We start from the raw sequence: 25,263 nt of genomic DNA, 5'->3' as shown, positions 1-25,263 counted from the left end.
GAATGGAATCCCAAAATCTCTGTAGATGTTCATTGAAATGAAAAATAAACAACCTAAATTTAAAAAAAAAAAAAGATACTCCCATTGTTGGTTGGTATTTTTTATTGTAAAAGATTGTGTAAATATATTCATTATCTAACAAATATACATAACAGGTACCCTGCTTCTCTCTAGAGAAAAACTTTTAGTAAAGTCTAGGGATTTCATATTATTCTTTAGCAAGTGTATAAGGTCACATTTGCTATGTAATTTATTATGTAAGGGTACCGGTAATATGTAATAAACTTTAATCACAAGTGTGCATTAAAAAAAAAAAAAAACTCTTACACAGCAGTAGTAACCAAAACAGCATGGTACTGGTACAGAGCATGGTACTGGTACAGTAACAGACACATAGACCAATGGAACAGACTTGAGAGCCCAGAAATGGACCCAGCTATCTATGATCAACTGATACTCAGCAAGGAAATAAAACCTATCAAATGAAGAAATGGCAACCTCTTCAACAAATGGTCCACATCTCACAGCATTCACAAAAATCAACTCAAAGTGGATCAGAGACTTGGGAGTAAGATCAAAACCATAAAGTTCATAAGAGACAAACTGGGATCAGGCCTAGATAGCCTAGTCTATAGTAGAAAAAGATCGCCAAATACAGCCAGAAATGCACAATCTGGAAAGGATAACATTGAGGAATGAGACCTTCTGAAGATCTCTATGTGCATCAAGAACTTTTTCCAACAGAGGGAAAAGAAAACTGACTGTTGGAAAAATCATTTGACAAAATCATTTCAGCAAGGGTCTCATATCAAAAGCAGACAGAATCCTACAGGGTCTTCATAAGAAAAAGACACAATCACAAAATGGGCAAAAGACATGGAAAGAGCTTTTACAGAAGATATTCAAATGGAAAACAGACACATGAAGAAATGCTCAAAATCACTGACAATAAGAGAGATGCAAATCAAAACCACAATGAGATACCATCTCACTCCATTAACAGTGCCAAAGTTTAACAGGACAGCAAGTAATAAATGTTGGAAAGGATATGGCAAGATAGAAACTCTTATGCACTGTTGGTGGGATTGTGAAATGGACAACCATCCTGGAAGGCAGATTGCCACTTTCTCAAAAAGCTGAACGTAGAAATTTCATATGACCCAGCTATTCTACTGCTTGGAACATACCCTGAGAGAATGAGAACTAAGGCAAAAACTGAGACTTGTATACCAATATTCATAGCAGCTTTATTCACCATCACAAGAACATGGAAACAGCCCAAATGTCCAGCTACAGTTGAATGCATTGAGAAATTATGGTACATTCACACAAACAAATACTATGTGGCACACACAGGAGCAATGATTTTGTAAATTAGTACCTAACATGGGAGGGACTGGAGAGCATTATGTTGAGTGAACTAACTCAGTCCCATAAGGACAAATACTGTATAAACCCATTACTGTAGAATGAGTATTAGGATCCAAGAGTGGGAGGACGGTGGAGGTAGAGGGGTGAGGATAGGGGGATAGAGGGGACGGCATTAATCATAGTGTCACACAATTACATGATTGGAGGGGGGCAAAGAAATGGGAAAGATCCAGTATGAAAAACAATGTATATGAATTTTATAAATAAACCAGTCTTTAAAAAAAATGTTCATTTTCACTTTTAATTTATCATCAAACATTAAAAAAAAACATAAACTACCTTATATTTTAAAAAATTATCTTCCTAATAACTACTTTCATGAAAGCATGTAAGCCAGTTGCCTCATGTCCTAAATTCCCCTTTTAATGTATCCAAATTCTGGTTTTTTTCATCCCTATCAAACCAGTATTCTGAGGGAACAAGCATCTCTCTTTGCTGAAGTGTACTTTGTTCAACTTGGACATTTTGAGCATGTGCATCCACAAGCAAAGCCCAGTGCAGACCAAGCTATCTGGTTGTATCAATTTATCCTAGTTCAAAGCATGGATCATCTTCTCTTCATTCAGTTGAGTTCTGGTCATCCCCTGTCATCCCCTATTGTGTACTGTAGAGTTGGAACCAACCCATAGCTGACCCTCTGGCAGGTTTTCAGAAGCAGTTAGTCGCATGCAAGGAGATTGCCCATTCTTGCCCTGCGAAGTAGCTGGTGGCCTCAAACTTCTGGATTGCAGCACAGCAAGGTTCAAACAGGCATCAGCTGCAAGCTCAGGAGCCTTTCCCCCTGTGTTCCTGACCGGTCAGTCTCCTCCTTAAGTTATGACCCTCATATGGGACTAAGTCAATAAGCCAGGGGTCCTCACAACTCCCTGATCCTCAAGCCAACAATGATGCAATGAACATGTATTTATAATAATTGGTGACTGGAATGCAAAGATTAGAAACAAGAATAAGAACTGGTTGTTGGAAAATGTGACCTTGACAGAAATGAGGCCGGGGATCAAATAACAGACTTTTCTACAATCAATGACTTACTCGTTGAAAATACATTTTTTTTTTAGAAAACATGAAAGAGTACTACTATGTACACAAATTTCACCTGATGAATTGCATAGGAATCAGATTGAGTATATCTGTGGAACATCAATAAATGCACTCAAAACAAAGGCACAATTGACTGCAGAAAAAGAAACAACATCTATTACTTATATATGCATGTTATATATAGGTTCAAACTGAAGTTGAACAAAACAAATTCATAATAACCAAAATATGGCTTTGAGTCTATCCCACCTGAATAAAAAAAAAAACAAAACTGAAGAATAAGTCTGGTACATTAAACACTAACAACTGAAGACTTGATAAATTGTGAAGATATCAAGGATATCAATCATGAAGAAAGCAAAAGTTCTTTAGAAAGAAAAAACAAAAATGGCTGTCAGAAAAGACTCAGAAAATTGCCCTAGGCTGTAAGAGGCAAAAACAAAAGGAATAAATGCTGATGTAAAAGGATAAACAAAAGTTCAGGAAGCTTGAGATATACAGCAAAGTATTGTAATAAAATGTGCCAAGACTTGATGCGAGACAACTAAAAGGGAATAGCATACTCATCACTTCTCAAGGTAAAAGAACTGAAGAGCAAATTCAAGCCTTAAGCTGCAATACTAAACGGCTCATTGGACAAAATTCTTGAATGAAAGGAAGCATCAAAAAGAAGAGTTAAGGAATACATAAGATTCATGTACAAAGAACTAGTCAACCCTGAACCATTTCAGGATGTAGTATTATCATCAGTCAATGATAATAGAAGAAGAAGTTCAAACTGCACTGAGGTCATTAGAAAAAATAAGGACTCAAGAAGCGATGAAAGAATAATTGACATGCTTCGACAAACAGAGGCAACACTGGACATACTCATTAACATACAGCAAGAAATTTGGAAGAAATTCAGAACAGGTTCTTATTCATCCAAATTCCAAAAATAAGGATACTCAGTCGATTGTGGAAATTTTCTGACAATATATTCAATATTATATTTAAGTAAAATCTTGTAGAAAATTGTTTTAAAACAGCTAGATAAAGAACTTCCAGCAATTCAAGCAGGATCAGAAGAAGCCTACTACAAAAAATACAATTGCTAATTTCAGATGGATCTTGGCTAGGAGCAGAAAATGCCAAAGAGATGTTTACCTGTGTTTTATTGACTAGGCATTTGGCTGTGTGGATCATAACAAATCATGGTTAACATTGAGAAGAATGAGAATCCCAGAACACTTAATTGAGCTCATGTGAAATCTGTATGTGGATTGAGAAAGTGTTGTGCAAACAGATGCAGGAACACTGCAAGGCTTAAAAGCAGGAAAGATGTGTGTCAGAGTTGTATTCTTTCTATATACCTATTGAATCTGTAGGGAGTTCTGCTGGTTTAGTGGTAAGGAATTGTACACTGCTCAAAGCCACCAACTATTCTGTGGGAAAATAATCATCCATCTCCTCCCATGCAATTTACTGCCTCTGCAAGGTTGGCTATGTGTCAGTTCTGACTCAACAGTACACAACAACAACATTCAATCTGCATGCTGAGAAAATAATTCGAGGAACTGAACTACAGGAAGAAGAATGTAGCATCAGGATTGGAGGACGACTCATACACAACCTGTGTCATGCAGGTGACACGAGCTTGCTTTCTTAAAGTTTAAGAGTTGTTGTTGTTGTTGTGTGCCATCTAGTCATTTGCGACTCATAGTGACCCTATGTACATGAGCCCTAAACACTGCTCTATCCTGTGCCAACATCACTGTTTCCAACACACCTACCCCCATTATGCCAGTCACTGAATCGATCCATCTCATTGAGGGTCTTCCTCTCCTGTGCTGTCCCTCCAACCCTCCCAAGCATGATGTCCCTCTCCAAGGACTGGTCCCTCCTTGCAACATGCTCAAGGTAAGCTTCCTTACCTGCAAAGAGCAGCCTGGTTTCACCCTCTTCAGGACAAACCTGTTGGTTCTCCTAGCAGTCTATGGTATATTCAACACTATTTACAAAGTTTGAATACATCATTTTTCATGGAGGATCTTTCCTATTTTCCTCTCTCCCCAACCCATCAAATTGTGCAACACTATGATTAACACCTCTACCCCTGCCCATCCTCACCCCTCTGCTTCAATCCTCCCCTACATTGGATCTTCGTACTCATTCTACAATAATGCTTTTATACAGTATTTGTCCTTATAAGACTGAGTTAGTCACTCAGCATAATGCTCTCCAGTTCCTTCCAACTTTGGTAGTAATTTACAAAATCATTGCTCCTGCATGCTGAGTAGTATTCCATTATGTGACTGTACCAAAATTTCTCAATCCATTCGATTGTGGTTGAACATCTGAGCTGTTTCCATGTTCTTGCGATGGTGAATAACATTTAGAGCACTTTTTGAAGCACATTGGGCAAAAGAGCACAGACTCTAACCTTCAATATGGATTACATCTCAAAATCAAGATAACAAAAATCTTTATCACTGGATCAATAGTCAAAATCATGATGGAAAAAAGGTTGAAGTTAGCAATTATATCATTTTACTTGAATCCACACTCAACACTGATGGTACCAGCAGTCAAGAAATCAAAAGATGTCTTCTGCAAGAAATCGTATTTCTTGCACTGGGGAAAACTACTGTCAAGAACCCTCAACATTTTAAAAAGCAAAGATATCAGTGTAAAGATGATGTTGTGACTGATTCAAGCCATGGCGTTTTCAACTTTTTCCCATGCACCCAAAAGCTGGATAGTGAATAACAAACAAAGAAGAATCAATGTCTCTGAGTTGTGGTGTTGGAGAAGATTGTTGAACATAAAACGGACTGCCAAGAGAACAAACAAGTCTGCCTTGGAGACAGTGCAAGTAGGGTGTTCCTAGAGACAAGAATGATGAAACTTTGTGCCACCTACTTTAGGCATGTTGTCAGAAGAGGCAACTTTTTGGACAAAGAAGTTATGCTGTGAAAGTTAGAGTGTCAGCAAAAGAGACAGACACTCAAGGAGATAGGTTGACACAGTGACAATAATAGGCTCAAGGCTAGCAGAGGTTCTGAGGATTGCACAGGATAAGACAGCTTTCTGACCCGTTGCTCCTAGGATCACTGTATGCTAGTAGCTTAATACTTAACCATTTGCACTACACAGAGATCCAGATCTATTTCTGGCAGCCTCCAAGAAAATCTTCCTATTGTATAATAGGAATAATAAATAATAATAATAAATAATCCATAAGCTATAGTTTCTACTATGAATAATAGAAGTTTCTCGTACTAGTCTCTCTGCCTCCCACTTGTCAGTTCTCAGTGCCTGAAAACAGTGGGGCCTCTCAGGTAAGGAGAACACCAGGTGCTATGAGATTTTAAACCACAGATCATCAGTGGTCAGAGACGCTCTGCCTTCCAAGTCCTTGCAGGGTAGTGCAGCCTCCTCCCCAACACAGCCACACTAGGACCCCTTGCTCTCAAGGACTTACTGGAATCCAGGGTCTTCTACAGCATTTATAGAGTTTGTCAACTCTTAAATCTTACCAACTTAGCATGGGATCCAAACAAGTCCAGAGAACAGTTTAGAAAGAGAACCCCCCCCCATCTTCTCCCTCTTCCTATCTCTTGGCCCTCAATAAAAATTCATCCTTTTCACTGCTCATCAACAAACTAAGAGATGGGCTGTAGTGAATTTGAATACATTGCCAGCTTCAGAGCCTCAGCTCAATCAAATGAAAGTGTCTAGGAGCCCAGCCTGCAGCAGATGAGCAATGTGAAGGTGACTCAAGTGGACAGAAAACAACTTCAAGTTTCTGCAAATCTAGAACCATCAATTAGAACTGAAGATGGCATTGTTACCCCAAGAGCTTTTAGGAGTTGCCCACATTCTCCCAGAGGGATCTAGTTTCTGGTTTAAAGAGAAAGGTTCTAGGATAATTTGATGCAAGAGAAATTTAATCAGAGAAATCACACAAGAGTCACCAAACCTACCTTTTCCCTCTTCTTCTGCTGGCTGCTTTGTCCTCACCAATGAGCCACAATTACCATATACTAGGAGAAATGTTAGTTCTTGTTATTTTTGTTGTTGTTCTATACCATTGAATCAGAAACAACCCATAGGTGACACTCCAAAGGGTTTTCAGAGGCAGTAAATTTCACATACTTTGGGCACGTGACCAGGAGGGACCAGTCCTTGGAGAAGGACATCAGGTTCGGAAGGGTGAAAGGACAGCGCAGGAGAGGAAGACGTTGGATGAGATGGATTGATACAGTAACCAGGACAATTGTGGTAGATGTGTAGGAATTAGGGAGACTGGCTCAGGACAGGGCAGGCTTCAAAGCTGTTGTATGTAGGGTCACTATGAGTCGCAGGCAACTCAAGGGCAACAACAACAAAATTCACAGGGGGAGATCGCCCATATTTCTCCTGCAAAGCAGCATGTACATTCAAACTATGAACCTTCGTGTCGGCAGCCCAATTCTTTACCACTACACTACCAAAGCTCCCCTCTCCTTGATCTACCATATGTAGAACAAGGATGCACATGAAAGAAGAAAAACTCACTTATCTACTTTATTGTTGTTGTCATTGTTGTTTGCTATCAACTGAGATACAGATAGTTGATGATAATGATGAAGATAGATAAGACAGAGATATGATAGATAGATGATAGATGATAGATATAGATGCTAGATAATAGAGAGGTAGATAGATTGATAGATCAATAGATCAATAGAGATAGATGATAGGTTTGGTGACTATCTCAATAGAGATAGATAGATAGATAGATAGATAGATAGATAGATAGATAGATAGAGCGAGAATTTGCATACCTTTGGGCATATCTAGATATTTACTAGAAATACTTGACAGTCTCACTCTTCCACAAAAAATACTAAAAGAACTGCTCTTCTAAGACTGAAATGGAGGAGTCAGAGTTTTAAAATAGGTGCCAAAATCTTTTCATCCAGAATTGCTCTTATGTTCCACACATGTACTCAGGTACACATTCACACACACACATCCCACACATATTGATCATAGATATATGGGGAGTGAATTGTTAACAGCCTGGAGAATTTTGACAAGACAATGAAGTTCCCCCTACATTAGGGTAGACTGTCATTCACGTTGATAGAAACAGGAATTCTGGATGACCTGAAACACCTGGAGTAGGTCTTCATCACAGAAGGAGGGCTCCATGAGATCATGTCTTTCTGTCTAGTTTTGGTTTTTCTGGGAAAGAAGTGGAAGAGCAAAGGCTTTACCTGCAAAGCCCCCCGGAGTTTAATTGCTTCTGCAGGAGGGCAAGAAAGGGCTTGTAGCAGGACAGGAGCAGGGCAGGCTCCAGACTTGGGCAGAGGCCAGGGCCCAAATGTTTGCCCTCTTTGTACTTAACAAGTCTCTCCTAATAAATCAGTGTCCAGTTGAAATCTCCCCAAGACACAACTTCCAATCAAACAATAGACAAGTGTATGAGGTGGTCAATAACACAAGGAAGGAACACAGACCTAGAACAAACAATCTTAGGAGATCAAAAGGGCAGCACTGGCTTGGAAATAAAGATCAGAAGGTAGGAAGGGATAGGATAGAACAAGTAATGGAAATGAGAACTAGAGAAGAATGGGAAGAATATGACCACATTGTAGATATTGTAATTAACGTTATAAAACAAAATGTGTGTGAATGGTTGACTAGAAGGCCAATCTGTTATGTAACCTTCCACTCAACTCATAATAAAAAGTGCAAGTTGTATCTATATTCTCTTTTGGTTCCTTATTTGAGAGCTTCAGAAGCATCCTCACACATATATCCCTAGATCCAGAATTTAAAAAATATATGTATGTTTCAAGAGAAAAGCAAAAGGAGAAGGGGCGGGTGGGGGGAATACTCTAATAAGTTTAAAGTGAGTAAAAATCAAGGGTTAGGAGAAAAAGAAGCACAGACATTACTGTTAGGACACTTGAATTGAGCCTGAAATAAAAGCTAATTTCCCTATAATTCAGGAGGGCAAGGTCTTCCTTGGTAAAAAGCTACAGACAGCACCTTGGGTTTTCTCTCTAGCTGATGCCAAGCACCTATCCTTCACCTCTGGATGGCCGCCTCCTTTTGCTCTGATTGGGTAATGATAGCATCTCTGCCAAGGGCTGAAATTTTCTTTCTACACAGCTTTGTTGCATTTTCCCCCCAAATTCGATGATAGGTATCCAGAGCATTCTCTGAACCAAGAAGCTGTCCGCACTTACCTCAGCAGCGCTAAACCACACTGCTGAGGACAGCAGGGACCACGCCTTTCTTAGGGCAGGCGGCCAGGGAGGCATGTGGCCGGGACATGTCCACCTCAGCTCGAGGGAGAGCCTCCTTGCAGAGAGTACAAGTCATCTGTTGATTTAGACTCAGTGCCAGGATGTCCCAGATGATGTGACTGTTTATGGAGCTGGATGGAAGGAGCGTCCTCGCACCACAAGAGGCCACCTCAAAGCTATGCTCATGCTTTCCACCCACCCACCCGCGAAGAGCGCTGAAAGCGTCCCACCAAGCCCTGCGAGGGTTTGCTCCAAAAGCAATTTAAAGGGCCAAAGTAATTGACTTTCTATTAGCTTCCTTGAGGGATCGTTTCATTCCATCAACCTTTGGTCATATGCAGAACGTAATGTCTAGTTCACAGAGGCAAGGACAATTAGCAAGGTCCCAAATTGTGTTTCTCTCCAGCCATCTATTGCAGCAAGCCATGTTTTAAGTCAGAACATTTGCTTTGCAAGCTCTGTTAAAACAGGTCCACACTTTCATAACCTTAAATTACCCCTGGGAGGCAGGCCCTGCAAACACATTGGGGTGCTAGCAGCTCTAATTAAGAAGGTGCTGCATTCTTAAAGGAGCTCTGGAAGAGGAGGCAATGTGAAAATGCAAATCGGGAGCTGGGGTCAAGTCCCAATTCCCAACCATGTACCGGGTCATTTTCTGTGTGCATTAAGGGGAGTAAGGATTTGTGGAACGAGAGCCACAATGGAAGAATCCACCTTCTTTTGGAAGAGAGAAGACAGGAGACATAAGATTGTCATATGAGAGGCTGATAACAGTAGAAGCCATAGGAGCAAACACTGGCTACTTGGTCTTTTTATCAGATGGTTTCAAAAGCTATTAGACAAAGATAGAAGAGAAGAAAAGAAGTCTCCATTTGTTGTTGCGTCCATCTTAAAGTGACAAAGAACTGTCTCTTTGGATCACCAAAGCTCTAAATCTACAAAAGAAACTCTGATGGCGTAGTCCATAGTGTGTTGCACTGGTGACCAAAAAGGTCAGGTCTCTCTGATGTTTCAATATCCACTTTGGGGAGAAAAATGGGCATTCTCATTCTGTTAAGATATATAGCCTGGGAAATCCAGTGGAGGGTCCCTCTAGGTCAGAGCTGACTCAAAAAGTGAAAAATTGAGTTGAAATTCTGTTTTGAGAGCCTTATGAAAGCTGATTTGTCACATCTTTCTTCCAGGAAGCAACTAATGGGTTCAAACAACAGACACTTTATTTAGGAACCAGACATTAAACAATTGCACCATCAGGGCTCGCTTTGAAATGAGTGAGTAGGTTAGTGACAAGGAATGGGTAGTAGTGTGGGAAGAATTCTCTCTTCCCATGTAGGAGACCCAGGTTTGATCCCCAGTCTATGAACTTCATGGGCAGGCACCACTGGTCTGTTAGTGGAATCCCTATGTTGTGGTGATGTAGATCAGGCTTCAGCAGAAGCAAGACGACTAGGTATAAAGGCCAGGAGATCTTTTTACAAAATATAGTCAATAAAACTCAATGGCACAATTTGCAACTGACTGACACAGGAACAGTTATTTGCTCCTTAAACTCATGAGGTCAAACAAGCTGAGGGCTCTCTCAATAGCACTTAGCAACAACAGGAGACAAAAAAGGATACAGATATTTTGAACATTTCTTCATGTGTTTCCTTGTCATCTGAATTTCTCCTTCCGTAAAGTATCTATCCATATCCTGTGCCTATTTTTTTTTATTAGGTTGTTTACCTTTTTCTTGTTGAGGTACTGGAGCGTTCCATAAATTTTAGATATGAGTCCCCCATCAGATATGTCATTACCAAATATTTATTTCCCAGTCTGTGGCTTTGTTTTTCACCTTGTTGGAGAAATTTTTTGACGTGCACAGGGATTTCGTAGAGGTCCCATTAATCTATTTTGTTCTCTCCTGGTTGCAGATTTTTCATTATGCTTAGAAGACTGTTGATATGGTGGATTAGGGCTTTTAGTGTTCTTCTAGGATTTTCTCTGATTACGTCTGTAGTTTTTGGTTTCACTCCTTAGTTTTTGGGCCACGTTGAGTAATTTTTTGTGTAGAATGTGAGGTGTAGATCTTGCTTGAGTTTTCCACAAATGGTTTTCCAATTTTACCAACACCAGTTGTTGAAAGAGCTGTTCATTTCCTCACTTAACTGATTTTGTCTCCTTGTCAAAAATCAGTTACCATAGGTAGATGAGCTGATTTCTGGGTTCTCATTTCTATCCCATTGATTTATGTGCGTATCACTTTACTGGTACTATGTTTTCTTGGCCACTATGGCTTTGTAGTAGGATTTGAAATCAGTGAATGTGATGCTTCCTACCTGTGAGATATCTATCATCTTACCCCAGCAACAATAGTAAAGTTCAACAGAGTAGTAAACAACAAATGCTGGTGAAGTTGTGGAGAGATTGAATCCCTTATTCACTGCAGGTGGGAGTATGAGATGATGCAACCACTATGGAAGGTGGTCTGGTGCTTTCTCAAAAAGTTGGAAAAGAAATACTGTTTGATCCAGCAATTCCACTACTGGGAATATACCCTAAAGAATCCAGAACTACCACCCAAAGAGATGCATGCACACCCATGTTTATTGCTCCATTATTTACAATAGTAAACAGATAGAAGCAACCCAAGTGCCCATTAACAAATGAATGGGTAGGAAAATGATATATTCACACAGTGGAATATTATACAGCACTGAAAAACAATGAACTCATAAAACATTACACAACATGAGAGACTCTGGAGGACATTATGCTCAGCGAAATATTTCAGTTCCAAAAAGACAAATACTGCATAACACCACTGTTATAAAGCAGGACCAACATGGGGGCTTGGGAGAAGAATAGGAAAAGAGTGGATAGATAATGAACACTGCATTGGAACAGAGGAGGGAAAGATCTGTTTAAAAGGAATATATGATTAGATAGTATATGTATAGCAACAGTCCAGAAGAAGAGAGACATTGAAAAGCGGATTGGGGAAGGGGAAGGAGAGGGGAGAGGGAGAAAGGAATTTGTAGGGCAATGAATGATTATTAAAAATAAAAAAAAGTGAACTGGGGGAGAAAAAAAGTAGGGGGAAGAGGGAAAATGTACAACAATGAATGAATGAAAATTAAACTTTTCTGTAAACTTTTGTTAAAATCACAATTTAAAAGTTTTTATTAGAAAAATGTATACTGGTAATTGGAACATCTGAGGGTGGCAAGTGTTTAGAGTGAAGTAGATAACGTGTTAAAGCAATGACTTTCACACTTAGGCATCTATCAGAATTACCTGGAAGGACTTACTGTAACACAGAGCTTGTAATTCTGTAGGTCAGGTGAAAACCCTGAGAATTTACTCTTTTTATTTTTTAATGGAAATTTTTAAAAAAAGATTTTTTTATATTAGTTTGCATGCAAAATTTATATTCATTGTGTTTTTCACATTTCTTAATTCATATTGTATTTTATACAATCATTTCCATACATAGCATTTTATAAAATGAATCACCATTGATCTATACCCACCAGTACTCCATCCTTTCAAGTCCCCACTGAATATGTCCTAATTCCTTCACCCCCTTCCTCTGCCCACCTACCCTGAGACCCCATGATTACTCTCACCCCACCCTCAGCCCCCAACTTCCTCCCCTTTCCTCCTTGGACTTTCATGCATGTTGTTGTTGTTGTTATGTGCCATCGAGTTGTTTGCAACTCATAGCGACCCTATGTACAACAGCTCTAAACTCTGCTCTGTCCTGTGCCAATCGTACTGTCTCCGACACACCCATCCCGATTACCCCAACTACTGAATCAATCCACCTTATAGGGGGCCTTCCCCTTCTGCATTGTCCCTCCACCCTACCAAGCATGATGTCCCTCTCCAAGGACCTGTCCCTCCTTGCAACATGTCCAAAGTATGTCAGACGGACATAGGTATTATAATGAAATGTGTAAAGAGCTGGAGTCAGAAAATCAAAAAGTCTGAACTCACTCAGCATTTCTTAAGCTGAAAGAATTGAAAAACAAATTCAAGTCATGAGTGGCAATACTTAAGGATGCTTTGGACAGAATGTTAAATGATCCAAGAAGCATTAAAAGAAGATGGAAGGAATATACAGAGTCACTGTACCAGAAGGAAGTGGCTGACACAGAAGAATTTCATGAAACAGCGTATGAGCAAGAGTCTGTGGTGATGAAGGAGGAAGTTAAAGCTGCTCTGAAGAATTGACCAAAAACAAGGCTCCAGGAGTTGACGGCATACCAATTGACATACTTTAACAAACAGATGCTGGCCTGGATGTGCTCACTAAGTTGTGCCAAGAAATCTGTAGAACAGTTACCTGGCCAACTGACTGGATGAGAGGGATATTTGTTCCCATTCCAAAAAAGAGTGACCTGACAGAGTGTGGAAATTATCGAACAATATCACATGCAAGCAAGATGCTGCTGAAACTTATTCAAAAATGAGTGGAGCAATGTGTCAACAGAAAATTGCCAGATGAGAAGGCTGGGTTTAGAAGAGGCCATGATACTAAAGATATTATAGCTAATGTTAGATGTATCTTGGCAGAAAGCAGAGAGTACCAGAAAAGTGTCTATCTGTGTTTCATCGATTATGCAAGGGTTTTGACTGTGTGAAGAAGGAATTGTAGTTGAAAAATACCAGCCTGGTGATAGAAATGAGGCTAGAAACAGAATGATAGAATTTTGTATTTTCATTGCAAATACTTGTTTTAAAGATGCAAATGGCAATTTTACATGTGGACCACACCTGATGGGCTGCATAGGAATCAGATTGACTATATCTATGAAACGAATAAAAGCAACACATTGGAAAACAGCATCTGCTTCCAAACAAGGCAGACCTAGTGTTTCAAAGGAGTTTGTTTACTCATCTGTAATAACTATGTATACTTAAGTGGAGCACTTAACTTCATAATCACCTGGGAAGGTTTTTTAAAAATGCTTTTGGGAGTGCCTCCTTAACACGAATCCCTGGGGAGTGATATGAAACTTACATTGCTGGTGTAAGACTGGAGTAAACAGATGGGCAGTGCTGTCCAAAGCCTTCTAGGATGGAAATCACTGGTCTAGGTTTTCCCCAAACTAGATGACAGGGACCATTTCAACATTTTATAAAAACATTAATACTCTGGACAATTCAATCTCCTCCCCTCTGAAAACCCGCTAGAAGGTCAGCTATGGGTCAGTTCCAACTCGATGGTACACAACAACAACAACAACAAAGCACACATTACTCAGTGAATCTGGGAGAGGTATTGGAAATTCGTATTTAAGGGGAGAAGTGGTGATTCTTATACATTAATGTAGTTTGGAAAAATCTATTCTTTATTTTATCTATCATATATTTAGGGGAGAAGAATGGGCAATCTCCTTCCAAGCAATTAACTGCCCCTGAAAACCTGCCTGAGGGTCAGCTGTGGGTTGGTTGTGACTCCACCGTACACAACACCACCACCATTTATTTAACCTTTGTAGACGAGTGTTGGTTGCCTTGTGTTTAAGGGATTCAGATACTAAGCAAAGGTTTTGTCACTCAAACACTGGACTGCTCAAGAGGACAAAGACGAGACAGTGTGTTTCCTTAAAGATTTATAACCGCAGAAACCCCGTGGGGTAGCTGTGGATTTAACCCTAGCTGCATGTAAGAATCAACATGAGAACTCTGAAAATTCCCAATACTAATGATTCAGTGAACAAATTCAATCAAGATCTCGAGGACTGGGGTCCTGGCGTCAGTCCTTTTTCAAGTTCTCCAAGTAGCCCCAGTGAACTTATGGTCTACCTCATGAGGTTCTGGAAGGCTAAAATGATCACAGAGATAAACGGTGAGTGCAGAGCTGACAAATACTAACCATCAAGAGTATGATTATTATTTTGTGTAAAGGGAACGTGTGAAAAGGAAATGAAAGAGTCTTGAAATTTTTAAGGCAAAAAGCTTATATATCATCTGTAATACTTAAAAAGTATAGTAAGTTAGGAGCTCTGGTGGCCTGGTGGCAAGAAGCTGCACCGGAATCCCAGAGGTACGCAGTTCTAATCCACCAGATGCCCTGCTGGAGAAGGAGGGGCAATCTCCTCCTGCACCAGTCAGATCCAATTTGAAGGTGCACACTCACAAAAAAAAATAATAAAAAAAGAAATCTTGAATCAAAAATATAGTCAATTAGATACAGGCATAGAAGAAGGATCCATCTACCCACTTCCTAAAATTTTAAAACAGCAATTTTTCCCCCTATTTACAATGAATTAAACATAATATATATAGTTTAGGTATTTTGTTCCTCTTCTTGTCTTAGAGGCAATCAATGTGTGGAAACTTGTTCCTATCTTTTCAGGATTTTGTGCTAATACTTCTAAGGTATTTTTGTTGTTGTTGTTGTGTGCTGTTGAGGATGAACTGACTCATAGTGACCTTCCAGAGGGTTGTTAGAGAATGTAAATTGCACATAAGGAGACTGGGCACCTGGGGATTTGAACTGTGAGCTTTTGGGTTGGCAGAGACCTCCCTACCACTAAGCCACAAGTACTAACATATAAGCTATAGAGAGTATTTGGAAGCAGGGGCAGCATCCACTTCCGTAAATAGCTTGCCTCCAGAAATCCTATGAACCTGGAGAAAGGATGAAAGTCACGCCCACAAGTGTCAAGGACTTTCATTCCTAGGGTCACTATGAATCACCTGCGACTCGACAGCACTAAGCAACAACAACAACATGGAGAGTATGTCTTCACATGTATTATTCATGGTTATTAGCTGTCACCTAGTCAGCCCTGAATCATGATGACTCTATACACATGGGATGAAGTGGGGTCCAATTCTGAAGCACTGCATCACTGTTGTGGGTGTGGCCGCTGTTATCCATAAGGTTTTCATGTAAACATTTTCAAATGTAGATAGCTAGGCTTTTCTTCTTAGTCGAGAAGCTTCAGCATCATTGCAACATCCAACCTCCACTGACAGATCGGTGATGATTACTCATGGGAACCAAACCATGTCTCTCACATGGCAAGTGAGAATTCTGCCATTGAACTACCAGCACCCTCATTTTTATAAATGTACATAAGTGTAACTATATTTTGGGCATCATGCTGAAACTTCTATTTAAGTCAACGTTTTTATGAAATTCATCCACAGTAAAGCATATAAAACAATTTCATTTATTACAATCACTGTTGAATCCAGATGGATGGAAATAGTTTCCCATTACAAACTACTGAAGCATTGCTGCAATAGAAATCCTTGTAGTCAACGCTCTGTGCAAAAGTGGGCGCATTTCTATCAGATGTATTTCTAGATGTGTAAAGACAGGGACATGGCACACAAGCATCTCACCTTCGTGATACACAGACAAGCTGCTTTAGAAGCTGGCTGTAACAAATATCACATCCTCTGTGGGGTCTGGCAGATCCCTTTCCCCACATTCTTACCAACATTTAGTGTTGTTAAATATTTTATTCAATAGAAACCAGATCTGACTGATTTAAGTAAAAAAAAAATTAAACATCTGGGTAGCTCACAAAATCACCCACCGAGAGGGCTAGAGAGCCAAATGCAAAGCTACTCAGCAAAGCATTTGTCCAAACACCTTCTACAAAACCAATCCAGCAAAGACACCATGAAGCTCTCACATATAGTTGTCAAATCTAGCTGACTCATAGCTGATCTTCCAGGAGGTTGTCCAAGGTTGTCAATTGTAAGAAAGGAGCAGATAACGCATCTTTCTCTCATGATGGATTGAAACTGCCAGAGGAATTTTTCAGAATCCAAAACCACTGCCCCTGTGTTAGCTGCACAAGCTCCAAAGTCACTTATCATTTTGTTAAAAGAATTTATATTACTCATTTTAAGATTAGCAAAAAACATGTTGTTATTAATCATTTAGGAGCCATCAAATCAATTCCAGCTTCTGCAGTTGCAATGGGCAGGGTGGAACTACCCTCTGGGGATTTCCAGACTGTGGTTTTACAGGTGCAGATCACAAAGTCTTTATCCCATGGAGCCACTGGGTGGGCTCGAACTGTTGTCCTTTGGGCATGGTGTCAAAAAACACTTTTGCTAAGCAAAAGTTGACTGTTTTGTTGTTGTTTTCTGTTTTTTTTCAACAATAAAATCCCTTTACTTAATTAGAACAAAAATACTTTTCCTAAGCCAAGCTTAATATATTTATTTACTTTTGAACCTTCTAATGGAAACGCAGGAAGCTCTGGTGTCCTAGTGGCAAGAAGCTGTGCTACAGTTGCCAAGGCATGCAGTTAGAAGCTACCAGCTGCTCTACAGGAAAAGGATGGGGAATCTCCTTTCTTGTGATTAACTGTCTCTGAAAACCTGCTGGAGGGTCATCTATGGGTCAGTTCTAACTCTATGGTATACATACAAAGGAGGTGCACTGCCAACCGAAAGGTGGTTGTTGTTATGTGCCGCCGAGTCGTTTGCGACTCATAGCGACCCTATATACAACAGCTCTCAACTCTGCTCTGTTCTGTGCCTATCTCATTGTCTCTGACACATTCATCCTGGCTGCCCCAGTCACCAGATCAATCCACCTCCGAGAGGGCCTTCCCCTCCTATGCCTGCCCTTCACCCTCCCAAGCATGATGTCCTTCTCCAAGGACCAGTCCCTCCTTACAGCATGACCAAAGTATGTCAGATGAAGCCTCAGAATCCTTACCTCCAAGGAGCAGCCCAGTTTAACACTCTCCACGCTGAATCTGTTTGTTTTCCTAGCAGTCCATTGTACCCTCAGCACTCATCTCCAACACCAAAGCTCAAAAGCATCAATTCTCCTTCTATCCTTCCTGGTCATTGTCTAGCTCTCTAACACATAAGAAGTGAGTGCAAATACTATGGCCTGTACCAGATGCACCTTAGTCTCCAGAGACACACCGTTGCTCTTGAGTACTTTAGAGAGGTCCCTAAAAGCAGACTTTCCCATCGCAATACCTTTTTTTAATTTCCTGGCTGTTGGTGTCAAGAGTGTTGATTGTGGAGCCAAGGAGACTAAAGCTGTGAAAAATCTCAATCTCTTCACCATCCATCCTGATGCTGCCAATTGGTCCAGTGGTGAGAATCTTTGTCTTCTTGACATTGAGCCTCAATCCATATTGAAGGCTGCAGTCCCTGACCCTCAGCAGCAAGCGCCTCCGGTCCTCCTCATTTTCAGCAAGCAGGGTTGTGTCATCTGCATAACGCAGATTGTTGATGGATCTTCCACCAATCCTGATGCCACATTTCTCCTCACAGAGCCCAGCCTCCTGGATGATCTGTTCTGCATACAAGCTGAAAAGGTATGGAAACAGGACACATCCCTGAAGTATGCCCTTCCCAATTTTGAACCATGCAGTGTTTCCTTGCTCTGTTCTGATGACTGCTTCTTGGTTCAAGTATAGGTTTTGCATTAGCACGATCAAGTGTTCTGTGATTCCCATTCTCAGAGTCAGCCACAGTTTGTTATGATCCACACAGTCAAATGCCTTTGCATAATCAATGAAGCACAGATAGACATTCCTCTGGTACTCCCTGCTTTCATCCAAGACTCATCTAACATTAGCTACGATATCCCTAGTACCACGACCCTTCCTAAACCCAGCCTGTACTTCTGGCAGTTCTCTGCTGATGTGCTGTTCCAGTCGTTTTTGGGTGCACAGTTCAAATACAGCTATTCATCAAGAGAAAGATAGACAGTCTCTATCTGTGTGATTTATTGTGTCTGAAAAATCCACTGAAGGGTCAGCTAAGAGTCAGTTCTGACATTACAACAATACTCTTTTGTAAGAGCTATCATTATTACTGAATTACAGCGACTCTTCAAACTATCTGGGTTTATCTTCATACACTATAAGCACGCACCATTGTTTTTATTGCTGTCAGTGTTGTCATACTTACCGTTTCTATCACTTTCTAGTACTTTCTTTACAATCTTGTAGAAATTAGTAATTGTGGACCTGTATTATTTTTTAATGAAGTGTTCATTAAGGGGGAAAAAAGGAGAGAAAAAAAAATTATCTAAGTCATAATACTGAGAGATACTATAGACCAAATCTTGAATGTCTCAGGAGTCGCAAAGAAGATGGAATATTATTTTCTCAAAAGAATTGGCCAATGCTGAAAATTCTAGGAAGTGTCATACGAACAAGAGTCAATAGTAATAAAAGACCGAGTTCAAGCTGGATTGAAAACACTGGCAAAAAACAAGGCCCTGGGAATTGAAGAGGTACAAATTGACATATGTAAACTAATAGATGCAACCCTGGATATGCTCACCAAACTATTCCAGGAAATTTGCAAGACAGCTACCTAGTCAACTGAATGGAAGAGATTCATATTTGCTCCTATTTCCAAGAAAAGTGATAAAGTACAACAATATCATTGATATCGCATGCAAATAAAATATTGTTGAAGATCCAAAAATGGCTAGAACAACACGCTGACAGGAACTGGGAACTGGCAGAAGTTCAACTGGGGTTTAGAGCAGGCCATGGAATAGGGATATCATTGCTGTGATCAGATGGACCCTGGATGAAAGAAAAAATAGCAGAAGAATGTCTATCTGTATTTTGTTAACTATATAAAGTTATTTAACTGTGTGGATCTTAACAAATCATGGCTAATATTGAGTAGAACACTTAATTGTGCTCATACAAAATATGTACCTAAACCAAGAAGTTACTGTAAGAAATACTACAAGTAAACAACTTTTCAACACACTGAAGATTGTCCAGAAAGGACTGGAACAGTGCATTGACAGAGAACTACCAGAAATACAAGCTGGCTTTAGAAGAGGTTGTGGCACTAGAACATTATTGCCAATGTCAGATGGATCTTGGCAGAAAGCAGAGAGTACCAGAAGAATATCTATCTGTATTTCAGTGACTATGCAAAGACATTTATTTGACTGTGTGGATCACACAAAAACTGCAGCTAACCTTGAGGAAAATGGGAATCCCAGAACACTTGATTGTGCTAATGCAAAACCTGTACTTGGACCAGTAACCAGTCCTCAGAACAGAGTGAGGAAACACAACATGGTTCAAAATCAGGAAAGGAGTACATCAAAGATGCATCGTGTCCCCATATCTTTTCAATCTGTATGCAGAACAGATCCATTCGGGAAGCAGGGCTTAATGAGGAGGAATGTGGCTCAAGATTGAAGGAAGACTCATCGACAACCTATGATATGCAGATGACACAACCTTGTTTGCTGAAACTGAAGAAACCTACAGCACTTATTACAGAAGGTCAGGCACTGTAGCCTTCAATAAGGATTAAAGCTCAATATCAAGAAGACAAAGATTCTCACCACTAGGCCAATTGGCAGCACCATGATAGATAGAGAAGAGACTGAGGTTGTTAACAATTACAGCTTGCTTAGCTCCACAATCAACACTCTTAACATCAGCAGTCAGGAAATTGAAAGATGAATTACATTGAAGAAATCTGCTGTCAGGGACCTCTCTAGAGTGCTGAAAAGCAAGGTGTCAGTCTAGAGACAAAGGTGCCATGGTCTTTGTAATTACTTGTTATGCTTCAGAGAGCTGGGCAATGCCTAAGGATGACAGAAGAAGAATCAATGCCTTTGAGGTTGGTGCTGGAGAAGAATCTTGAACATACCATGGACTGCCAAGAAAACAAATATGCCTTTCTTGGAGAGGGTGAAATAAAGTCTCTCCTTGGAGGCTAGGATTTTGAAGCTCCGTCTCACATACTTTGGGCACATGGCCAGAAGAGACTAATCCTTGGAGAGGGAACTCATGCTCTGAAGGGTGGAGGGACAGCACAAGAGAGGAAGACTCCAGATGAGATGTATTGATACAGTATCTGGGGCAATGGGGTTGGTGTGTCGGACTTAGGACAGGGCAGGGTTCAGAACTGCTGTACACAGGGTCACTATAGGTTGTAGGCAACTCAATGACACATAATAACAACAACAACATACTATATTGGTTGTTTTCTATCTAAGCCTCTTGTTTAAAGTAAACAAGACCTTGGGGAGGGCCTTTGTATTTAAAAGTCAATTATTATATTTGGAGGAACATTCTTCTAAGGGGTAGGGCACTCTTCTGTCAATATGTTGTACAGAGGTAACCTGGGGTTGTTGTGATTCTGAATGTTGTGTCATTGGGGTGTCAAATGACATTACGGTTACACATGGTGGACAGTGTTTGGTGGAGCTCCCAGTTTAAGACAGGTTTAGAAGCAAGAGTAACACCCACTTCCTTCCTAAACCATATGCCTCTGGAAACCATGAACTTTGAGAAATGACGATAATTATAGAAAGTCTTCAGGTCTTTTGTTAATAACAACAACAACATATACTTAATACGTGGTCCTATGATCAAAATTGATACTACACATTACCAATAATTCTGTGGGAGCTAAAATTCTGTGGGGTAAAGAGTTCCACTGCCAACCCAAAACAGGCAGTTTGAATCCACTGGCTGCTTTGAGGGGAAAAGATAGGCAATCTCTTCCTGTGCAATTGATTGCCTCTGAAACCCAGTGGAGGTCCAGTTATTAAATATTAATTATTAATATCAATTCTTAATTATCGAGTCACTGTTAACTCAATAGCAATGAGTTGAGTTGAGGTGTAAAACTCTGTGTGATCTGCTGTTGGAGGAGATCTATAAAGGAGAGAAAAGAGAAAGGCCATGAGTTACCACAGTAGGTGGTGACACAAGTTCTAGACTCCTGCTGTTGGTTGGCAGTTAAGCACTTGAGCGTTGCACTACCAGGACTTGAGAAGGCAGGCAGAGTAGAAAAACTTCACAGAGAACAAAAGCCGCCCTTCATTTACCTGCCTCACAAGAGAATCACAGTGACCATTTCATCAGTCAGGACATTTTGACATGCCCGTGAGACACTGTAGTTTTGCTGAAACTGAAAGTGAATGAAGCTTTTACCTACCTTGAATAACCTGCACATTTCCCTTTATTTATATCTGTCAATATCTTTCTATGCTAATGTGATGTTATTTATTTTTTAACGACTGCATGAAAATTCCTGGTAATGATGACATATATTCAATGAATGGATATTTAGATTGCTTCCAGGTTGGCTTGTATAGACAGTGGGGGAAACATGGTAATTAATTTAGTAATTAAAGTGCCTGATTGCTGAAAGTTTACAGGTTCAAGCTTATCAGTTTATTCATAGAAGGGAGAAGTCAGAGTCAGCTTCTGTCAAGATTTACAGCCTTGGAAATCATATGTAGCAGTTTTATTCTTCTTATACATATTTGAAGAAGTCATATTTTTTTCAATAATGTACCTTCTCATTCATGACCACTATATATCTGAATTTATTCAGGATTTTATGTCCTTCAGTAAACTTTTATAATTTTCTCTACAATTTCCTCCAGATGTATTGTATTACATTTATTTCTTGTTATTTTGTAGCCCCTATGACTGTTGTGAGGGGCCTTTTTTTCACAACGTACATTATCTGATTGATAGAGTATAGAATTTTATAAGTTATTCTCTGTTGATTTTATATCCATCACTTTTATACCTGGTCTAAGTTTTCATTAGATTCCTTTATATTTTATGCAGATAGTAATTCATATATCTGTAAATAATGTATGCAGATATTTTTCTTTCTTTATAGTCTTTGTATCTCAGTTCTTTATCAAATTTTTGAGCATTTGCTAAGCCCTTCTCTACATATTGAACAATAAAAATGAGGAAAGAGCATCTTAGAGTTTTCCCTGACACCAATGAGTTCACTTCTAAGTATCAATAATAAATAACATTTTGGTAGATACTCCATCTTTGTCAGGTTAAAGATGACCCCATCCTTTCTTGTTTCCTATAACAACAATGTAACTGACATGGGGGCCATAGTTTCAAACCTCTATTAATTCTACAAAGTAGGAAGAGCCTACAACAATGCCAACAGCATAAAGCCAATTCCTATGAGACCAGACAGTCTCACAAACTTCCACACCTTCTTGTATCAATTCTAACTATGCCAAAGAGGAGGATATAGATGATTTCTGTTGATCAGACATGCAACCAAGATGCATTAAGAATAATGAGTGACTGGAATGCAAAAGTTGGGAACAAGGATCAGTAGTGGAAAACATGGACGTGGTAACAGAAATGAGGCTGGCGATAGAATGATAGAACTTTGTAAAATCAATAATTTATTCATTTCAAATACCTTCATAGGAAACATAATGCAGATTATGCGCATAGATTTAATCTGATGGCAAGCACAGGAATCAGATAACTTAAACCTGTGGAAAGAATCATTAGAGAAGCTCAATATCAGCTATGAAATTAGGCCAGGTGTTGATTGTGGAACAGACCATCAACTCCTCACATGCAAGTTCAAACAAAAGCTAAAGAAGTTTAAAACAAATCCACAGGAATAAAAATTTAACCTTGAGTATATCCCACTTGAATTTAAAAATCATCTCAGGAACAGGTTTGAGGCCTTGAACACTAATGAAGAAAGACCAGATGAGCTGTGGGAGAATATCAAGAATATCCTTCAGGAAGAATGCTAAAGGTCATTAATAAGAAAGAGGAGAAAGAAAAGACCAAGGTGGATATCAGAAGAGAATATAAATATTGCACTAGAGCATCAAGAATCAAAAGCAAAAGGAAGAAAGTTAAGAAGGGAAATAGAATATTTCAAAGGATGGCTCAGGAAGATGAAGCAAAGAATTATAATGAAATGTGTAAAGAGCTGGAGTTGGAAAATCAAAAGGGCCAAACTCGCTCGACATTTCTTAAGCTGAAGGAAATAAAGAACAAATTCAAGCCTCAAGTTGCAATACTTAAAGATGCTATGGGCAGAATATTGAATGATCCAGAAACATTAGAAGAAGATGGAAGGAAGGGAGGGGGGCGGGGGGAAGCTGGAAAGAGTACACAGAGTCACTGTAGCAAAAAGAATTTACTGACACAGAAGAATGTAATAAAACAACATATGACTGATCAAGAGGCAATGGTGATTAAGCTGCTCTGAAGGAACTGGCAAAAAGCAAGGCCCCAGGAATTGACAGAATACCAGTTGACATACTTCAACAAACAGATGCTGTCCTGGACATTCTCATTAGGTTACACCAAGAAATATGGAGGACAACTATCTGGCCAGCTGACTGGAAGAGATCCATATTTGTTCCCATTCCAAAAAAGGGTGATCTGACAGAGTATGAAAATTATCTAACAATATCACTAATATCACATACAAGCAATTATCGGAAGAACAACTGGAACAATGTATTGGCAGAGAAGTACCAAATGTACACACGGGATTTAAAAGAGGCTCTGGCGTTAGAGACATTTTCGCCCATGTCATATAGATCTTGGGCAAAAGCAAAGAGTGCCTGAGGAATATATGACCTTGTTTCATTGACTATGCAAAAGCATTTGATTGTGTGGATCACAATAAATTGTGGCTAATCTTGAGAAGAATGGGAATCCCAGAACACTTAGTTATTTTCATGTGAAACTTATACTTGAACTAGGAAGCAGTCCTCAGAACAGAGCAAGGGAACACTGCATGGTCCAAAATCGGGGAACGTGTATGGCAGGGATGCATTCTGTCTCCATATCTTCTCAATCTGTAGGTAGAACAGATCATTCGGGAGGCTGGACTTTATGAGGAGGAATTTAGCTTCAGGATTGGAGGAATACACAACCTTGCTTGCTGAAACTGAAGAGGACCTGAAATATTTGCTGCAGAAGGCCAAGGACTGCAGCCTTCAATATGAAGCTCAACATCAATAAAACAAAGATTCTTACCACTGGACCAATTGGCAGCATCATGATAGACAATCAAGAGATTGATATTGTTAACAGTTTCAATTTACTTGGCCCCACAATCAACACTCTTGGTACCAACAGCCAGGAAATTAAAAGACAAATTACATTGGGGAAGTGTACTATCATATAATTCTCCAAAGTGTCAGAGTAATGATGTCAGTCTAGAGACTAAGGTGCACCTGATCCAGGCCATGGTCTTCGCAATTACTTGCTATACATTAGAGAGCTGGACAATGACTAAGGATGACCAAAGAAGAATCAATGCTTTTGACTTGTGGTGCTAGAGAAGAGTATTGAACATGCCATGAATCTCCAAGAGAGCAAAGAGGTCTGTCTTTGGGGGGTTGAAACCAAGTTTCTCCTTGGAGGCAAGGATTTTGAAACTCCATCTCACATATTCTGGGTACATGGTCAGGAGGGACTGTCCTTGGAGAAGGACATCATACTTGGAAGGGTGGAGGGACAGCACAGGAAAGCAAGTCCTCAGATGGGTTAGATTAATCCAGTAACTGGGGTACTGGGGGTAGATGTGTCAGAGTCAGAGAGACTGGCTCAGGATAGGGCAGGGTTCACAACTGTTGTGCACAGGGTTGCTCTGAGTCTCAGGTGACACGATGACACATAACAACAACATCTCTAGAGCTTTTGCTGCTTTGCTACTAGGTCTGCTAATCTGTTGCAATGACAACAAAGAACATACAGGGTTTATTAAGAAAGTCGTCGTTGTT

Source organism: Elephantulus edwardii, unplaced genomic scaffold, assembly GCF_000299155.1.
Source record: "Elephantulus edwardii isolate Elephantulus edwardi_28Jun2011 unplaced genomic scaffold, EleEdw1.0 scaffold00041, whole genome shotgun sequence".
NCBI lineage: Eukaryota > Metazoa > Chordata > Mammalia > Macroscelidea > Macroscelididae > Elephantulus > Elephantulus edwardii.
Note: the sequence above shows the minus strand (reverse complement) of the source record.